Raw genomic sequence first — 7,128 nt, 5'->3', positions numbered from 1 at the left:
TGATATATAGACCTAAAATAATAGCCTAAATTTAGGTTGATTTATAGACCCTTAGGTCGATTTATAGACCTAAAGTAGACGTTTAAAATAGATCTAAAATAGGTTGATATATAGACCAGAAATAGACGTCTAAAATAGGTTGATTTTTAGATCTAAAATAGGTTGATATATAGACCTAAAATAGACGCCTAAATTAGGTTGATTTATAGACCCTTAGGTTGATTTATAGACCTAAAGTAGACGTTTAAAATAGGTTTATTTTTAGATCTAAAATAGGTTGATATATAGACCTAAAAAAGACGCCTAAATTAGGTTGATTTATAGACCCTTAGTTTTTATTTATAGACCTAAAGTAGACGTTTAAAATAGGTTTATTTATAGATCTAAAATAGACCAGAAATAGACGTCTAAAATAGGTTGATCTTTAGATCTAAAATAGGTTGATATATAGACCTAAAATAGACGCCTAAATTAGGTTGATTTATAGACCCTTAGGTTGATTTATAGACCTAAAGTAGACGTTTAAAATAGGTTTATTTGTAGATCTAAAATAGACCAGAAATAGACGTCTAAAATAGGTTGATTTTTAGATCTAAAATAGGTTGATATATAGACCTAAAGTAGACGATTTATAGACCAGAAATAGAGGTCTAAAATAGGTTGATTTTTAGATCTAAAATAGGTTGATATATAGACCTAAAATAGACACCTAAATTAGGTTGATTTATAGACCCTTAGGTTGATTTATAGACCTAAAGTAGACGTTTAAAATAGGTTTATTTATAGATCTAAAATAGGTTGATTTATAGACCAGAAATAGACGTCTAAAATAGGTTGTTTTTTTAGATCTAAAAGAGGTTGATATATAGACCTAAAATAGACGCCTAGATTAGGTTGATGTATAGACCCTTAGGTTGATTTATAGACCTAACGTAGACGTTTAAAATAGGTTTATTTATAGATCTAAAATAGGTTGATTTATAGACCAGAAATAGACGTCTAAAATAGGTTGATTTTTAGATCTAAAATAGGTTGATATATAGACCTAAAATAGACGCCTAAATTATGTTGATTTATAGACCCTTAGGTTGATTTATAGACCTAAAGTAGACGTTTAAAATAGGTTTATTTATAAATCTAAAATAGACCAGAAATAGACGTCTAAAATAGGTTGATTTTTAGATCTAAAATAGGTTGATATATAGACATAAAATAGACGCCTAAATTAGGTTGATTTATAGACCCTTAGGTTGATTTATAGACCTAACGTAGACGTTTAAAATAGGTTTATTTATAGATCTAAAATAGGTTGATTTATAGACCAGAAATAGACGTCTACAATAGGTTGATTTTTAGATCTAAAATAGGTTGATATATAGACCTAAAATAGACGCCTAAATTAGGTTGATTTATAGACCCTTAGGTTGATTTATAGACCTAAAGTCGACGTCTAAAATAGGTTGATTTTTAGATCTAAAATAGGTTGATATATAGACCTAAAGTAGACGATTTATAGACCAGAAATAGACGTCTAAAATAGGTTGATTTTTAGATCTAAAATAGGTTGATATATAGACCTAAAATAGACACCTAAATTAGGTTGATTTATAGACCCTTAGGTTGATTTATAGACCTAAAGTAGACGTTTAAAATAGGTTCATTTATAGATCTAAAATAGGTTGATTTATAGACCAGAAATAGACGTCTAAAATAGGTTGATTTTTTTAGATCTAAAAGAGGTTGATATATAGACCTAAAATAGACGCCTAGATTAGGTTGATGTATAGACCCTTAGGTTGATTTATAGACCTAACGTAGACGTTTAAAATAGGTTTATTTATAGATCTAAAATAGGTTGATTTATAGACCAGAAATAGACGTCTAAAATAGGTTGGTTTTTTAGATCTAAAAGAGGTTGATATATAGACCTAAAATAGACGCCTAGATTAGGTTGATGTATAGACCCTTAGGTTGATTTATAGACCTAACGTAGACGTTTAAAATAGGTTTATTTATAGATCTAAAATAGGTTGATATATAGACCTAAAATAGACGATTTATAGACCAGAAATAGACGTCTAAAATAGGTTGATTTTTAGATCTAAAATAGGTTGATATATAGACCTAAAATAGACGCCTAAATTAGGTTGATTTATAGACCCTTAGGTTGATTTATAGACCTAAAGTAGACTTTTAAAATAGGTTTATTTATAGATCTAAAATAGACCAGAAATAGACGTCTAAAATAGGTTGATTTTTAGATCTAAAATAGGTTGATATATAGACCTAAAATAGACACCTAAATTAGGTTGATTTATAGACCCTTAGGTTGATTTATAGACCTAAAGTAGACGTTTAAAATAGATCTAAAATAGGTTGATTTATAGACCAGAAATAGACGTCTAAAATAGGTTGATTTTTTAGATCTAAAATAGGTTGATATATAGACCTAAAATAGACGCCTAAATTAGGTTGATTTATAGACCCTTAGGTTGATTTATAGACCTAACGTAGATGTTTAAAATAGGTTTATTTATAGATCTAAAATAGGTTGATTTATAGACCACAAATAGACGTCTAAAATAGGTTGATTTTTAGATCTAAAATAGGTTGATATATAGACCTAACAAAGACGCCTAAATTAGGTTGATTTATAGACCCTTAGTTTGATTTATAGACCTAAAGTAGACGTTTAAAATAGGTTTATTTATAGATCTAAAATAGACCAGAAATAGACGTCTAAAATAGGTTGATCTTTAGATGTAAAATAGGTTGATATATAGACCTAAAATAGACGCCTAAATTAGGTTGATTTATAGACCCTTAGGTTGATTTATAGACCTAAAGTAGACGTTTAAAATAGGTTTATTTGTAGATCTAAAATAGACCAGAAATAGACGTCTAAAATAGGTTGATTTTTAGATCTAAAATAGGTTGATATATAGACCTAAAGTAGACGATTTATAGACCAGAAATAGAGGTCTAAAATAGGTTGATTTTTAGATCTAAAATAGGTTGATATATAGACCTAAAATAGACACCTAAATTAGGTTGATTTATAGACCCTTAGGTTGATTTATAGACCTAAAGTAGACGTTTAAAATAGGTTTATTTATAGATCTAAAATAGGTTGATTTATAGACCAGAAATAGACGTCTAAAATAGGTTGGTTTTTTAGATCTAAAAGAGGTTGATATATAGACCTAAAATAGACGCCTAGATTAGGTTGATGTATAGACCCTTAGGTTGATTTATAGACCTAACGTAGACGTTTAAAATAGGTTTATTTATAGATCTAAAATAGGTTGATTTATAGACCAGAAATAGACGTCTAAAATAGGTTGATTTTTAGATCTAAAATAGGTTGATATATAGACCTAAAATAGACGCCTAAATTAGGTTGATTTATAGACCCTTAGGTTGATTTATAGACCTAAAGTAGACGTTTAAAATAGGTTTATTTATAAATCTAAAATAGACCAGAAATAGACGTCTAAAATAGGTTGATTTTTAGATCTAAAATAGGTTGATATATAGAGATGCAAAAAAAGACTAAAATAAAAATTGTTGACCAGTGTTATTTGACCACATTATCCAATCCAACTCAAGCTGCAAAGTGAAATCTAGGTAAAACCTCCACAGTGTCAGAAATATGACATAAAAAAAATCCCAAGTTTTGTGTTATACCTGTCAAAATCACACTTGGACAGATAGAGGGAGGGAATTAAACAGAGACTAAAAAGAGTGGTTGGCAGTTTAATTATTTTTGTCAATGCACAAAATACTTGACTTTTTCTCAACATCTACAAACATAATAAGTAATGTCGTACTTGTGCACGTCTAAGCAGAATTCCAGTCATCAAATGTATGTACAAAAAAGACAAAAAGTTAGTATGACACAATAATTTATTTAAAAAAAATAATAATAATAATGGAGAAAATATAAGCCAATAAGATACATAAGATAAATGGATAAATAACAGGTTTCAAAATGTTTAGCTGTGATGGGTTGTTCTATTGTCCTCCTTGTAAAATGAAGAAAAAATGGTGTTCAGCTACCTCTTCCACATGAATGGCCTTGTTCTAATAACAAGAGCAAATAGTAAACAGGACAGTAAGTGAATATATTCAGTAGTAGTTTTTGGCATGGGCAACATGGGCAACATTTTTTTGTCATGTGGGAGGCGGCCCAGAGAAAAACTCACACATTGAGTGCACAAACTAAATAGGTCAGAGCCGACAACTGGGTAATTGTGGTAGAACAATGCTGCTTTTCAAATAACGCATGTAAAGGGGCTGCCACACAAAACACATTATGTTTCATGTATTGCACAATATTGCAGAAGTGGTATTATCAGCTTCCTGGCATCTACGTTTAGTCTACGTCAGTGATGTGATGTGTGCCATCATTATCAACATATATGCACTATTCCAAGGCCAAAACAAAGGATTTATTATTACCTCAGGTGACAATGTGTTCTTCTATCCTTTTGTTACATTACTTTACTCTTCAGAATGAATGGCACAGTAGAAGGTGTAACACAAAAATAAACTTGCAACAGGGCAGATTGGTCTATTTGAGAGAGAATGTATCTATATTCCAGACACAAATTAGGCAAACGTGGATAATTATCTAATTTTGACTCATCATTTCTCAATGTATACTTTATCCAGGGCAGTAACAGCCTCGCATCGGTGAAAATGTTTGGAAGGTGGTTGGCCACTATCAAGCCCCTTGAATGTTTATTTCTGTGATACTCACCTGCCTGGAGAGTATTATGCATAAAAACAGCAATGATAGTCCTCTTCCCAGCCACAGAATTAATCACTCGGTTCAACCAGTAAAACAGAACTTCTGTCGGATTACCCGAGTGTGAGATGACTACTCTCTCTAAAAAAAACAAAAAAAAAACATTCTAAAACACTGAGCCAACACTGATTTACTGTATATGGAAGGTGATGTCAAACTATTGTTTCATTTTAGGCTTCACAAAATAATAGTGCTCTATGGGGAAAAATATTTGTGACCTTTTACAATGTTCTTGTTTTGTCACTGTTCCAATGAGTGAAAAAGCTGTTTGACAATATAACGCAGCCTGCAATGCCCTTTAAGATGAGATGCAGGAAACTCAACATCAAACAAGAACAGCAAAACAAAGGACGGAATAGAAGGTTTGTAACCTTTCGGGACACTTACGAAACATTAACACTGAGGAAGGCACCGTGTGGTTCCTGACTAGGGAATAAACAGGCATGACAATCAGTCACAGTTCTGTTTTCAAAGGCTGTTGGAAAAGTGTAGAACTATAAATCCATGTTAAATTCAAAATTGACAACGCAAATAAAAGAAATATATATGGACACAAGAGAAGAAAGAAAGAGGGAATTACTCATCCTAGCTTATGACAAGCACTTACGAAAACGTAATTTCGGTCTCTTTGTGTGTGTTGTGACATGTGGAGAGATTGACAATAAAGCTGACTTTGACTTTGACACTTGAACGCTCCAGTTGTTGGGTGTTCATACAATGGTCAGGCCACTAAATATAGAGGCCAGCATTGGTAATTGGTTAGATGTTATTTGCTACAAGCCATGTTTGAATGGGCACCATAACATGCTCCAACCTGTGGTTAGAGCACAACTTGACCGAGGCATGTGAATGAGAGTCCATCTTCTGCCTGAGAGGTTTCATTCTAAGCCATGTAAGCCCCTGGGTTCCTGTTTATGCCGCACGGTGGCCCATGTGGGAGTACAGGGGTTGCTGGGTCCTGGTTTCCAGCCAGTTGTTAAGCATTGCATAAAAGTGCACAAAATACATGTCATGTTTTCTTTGAGGGCCAAAATGTAATTACGACAATTTATTGTCCTTTGGACAATTCACAGCAGCTCAACAAAGTTTCATAGAAAGCCATTAATGTGTCTTTTTTTTTTGTAGCCCTGATAAGTATCAAATGAACAAATGGTGAAAAAAGCGTGTCTCATCTCGCAATGAGCTTATGTCAACATGTATGAAGCCACACGCTAACAAAACAGGTTTGTCAAACATTAGAATGATCAAGCTGTATATTGTACAGTACTCTGCTCGAGGGCTGCTGGATTATGGGGAAACATATATTAATCATGATTATTTTGGTAAGAATTGAAAGCACAATTGTTTGAAGGATCATTTATTTGTTGGTACTTGACAACTAAATGTTTAAATGTAAAAAAAGATATTGAGACATAAAATTATTTGAAACACTAATAATGTCATTTCCTTTTGGACCAATTTATTTTCATAAAATTAGATAATTTTGTAAAGTTGTATTAAATTGAAGTGTAATTGCCTTTGCTCTCTCGTGATCAGCATCCTCACCTGGCTTTAAAAAGATTCACAAGTATTTACCGCATCTGATAGTAGCAGGAAGTACATGAGTCGAATACAAACTGCTCTTAAACACATGTACTTAGACCTTAACCCAGTTTTAAGGATGCAAACGTTCAGATTGCATGCAAGGACAATTACATAGTAGGGGACATTAATCCCAATTCCTGCATTAAATCTTAATGGAGATGCTCAAGAGCCACCTCTTTCACCTGACCTACATAAAGTAGGAGTGAAAGCGGAAGACTGATCTGTTATGCAATGATGGGAATAGGTCAGATGTAGAGATTGAGAATAATGGTTTGTTTTCGTCAAGCTGTCGGATCACTTCGATCTGTGTTGACCAAAGGTGTATTTACGGGGTGGCAGCTGCCTCTCCTACCAAATGTTTTGCCACGCTGTGTGCAGTCAATCTATCAATACTAAATTAAAAATGTTATCATGAATGTTCCTTATATTTTCTTCATAGTGTGTAGAAAGTGTTTGGAAATAACTCCCGCTACCCCCTTTCTTTTAAAACAAAATGGCCCCTTGCACATTTGTTTATGCAGACATCCTGGTTGCATAGTCGCAGCGGCAGGCAAAGGACTTTTAATGGAGAGTCGAGAATGGTGAAAATCGATCAAAATTCAGTCTAAATTAATGCACATCTCAGTTTGATGAGAAGGACATAATTAGATACATGTGCAAACTGGACTGGTTGAATATACAAAATCCCTAACAAGTGCCAATGAGAATACCTAGTACATGTAAACACATGCCCG

Source organism: Syngnathus typhle, linkage group LG7, assembly GCF_033458585.1.
Source record: "Syngnathus typhle isolate RoL2023-S1 ecotype Sweden linkage group LG7, RoL_Styp_1.0, whole genome shotgun sequence".
NCBI lineage: Eukaryota > Metazoa > Chordata > Actinopteri > Syngnathiformes > Syngnathidae > Syngnathus > Syngnathus typhle.
Note: the sequence above shows the minus strand (reverse complement) of the source record.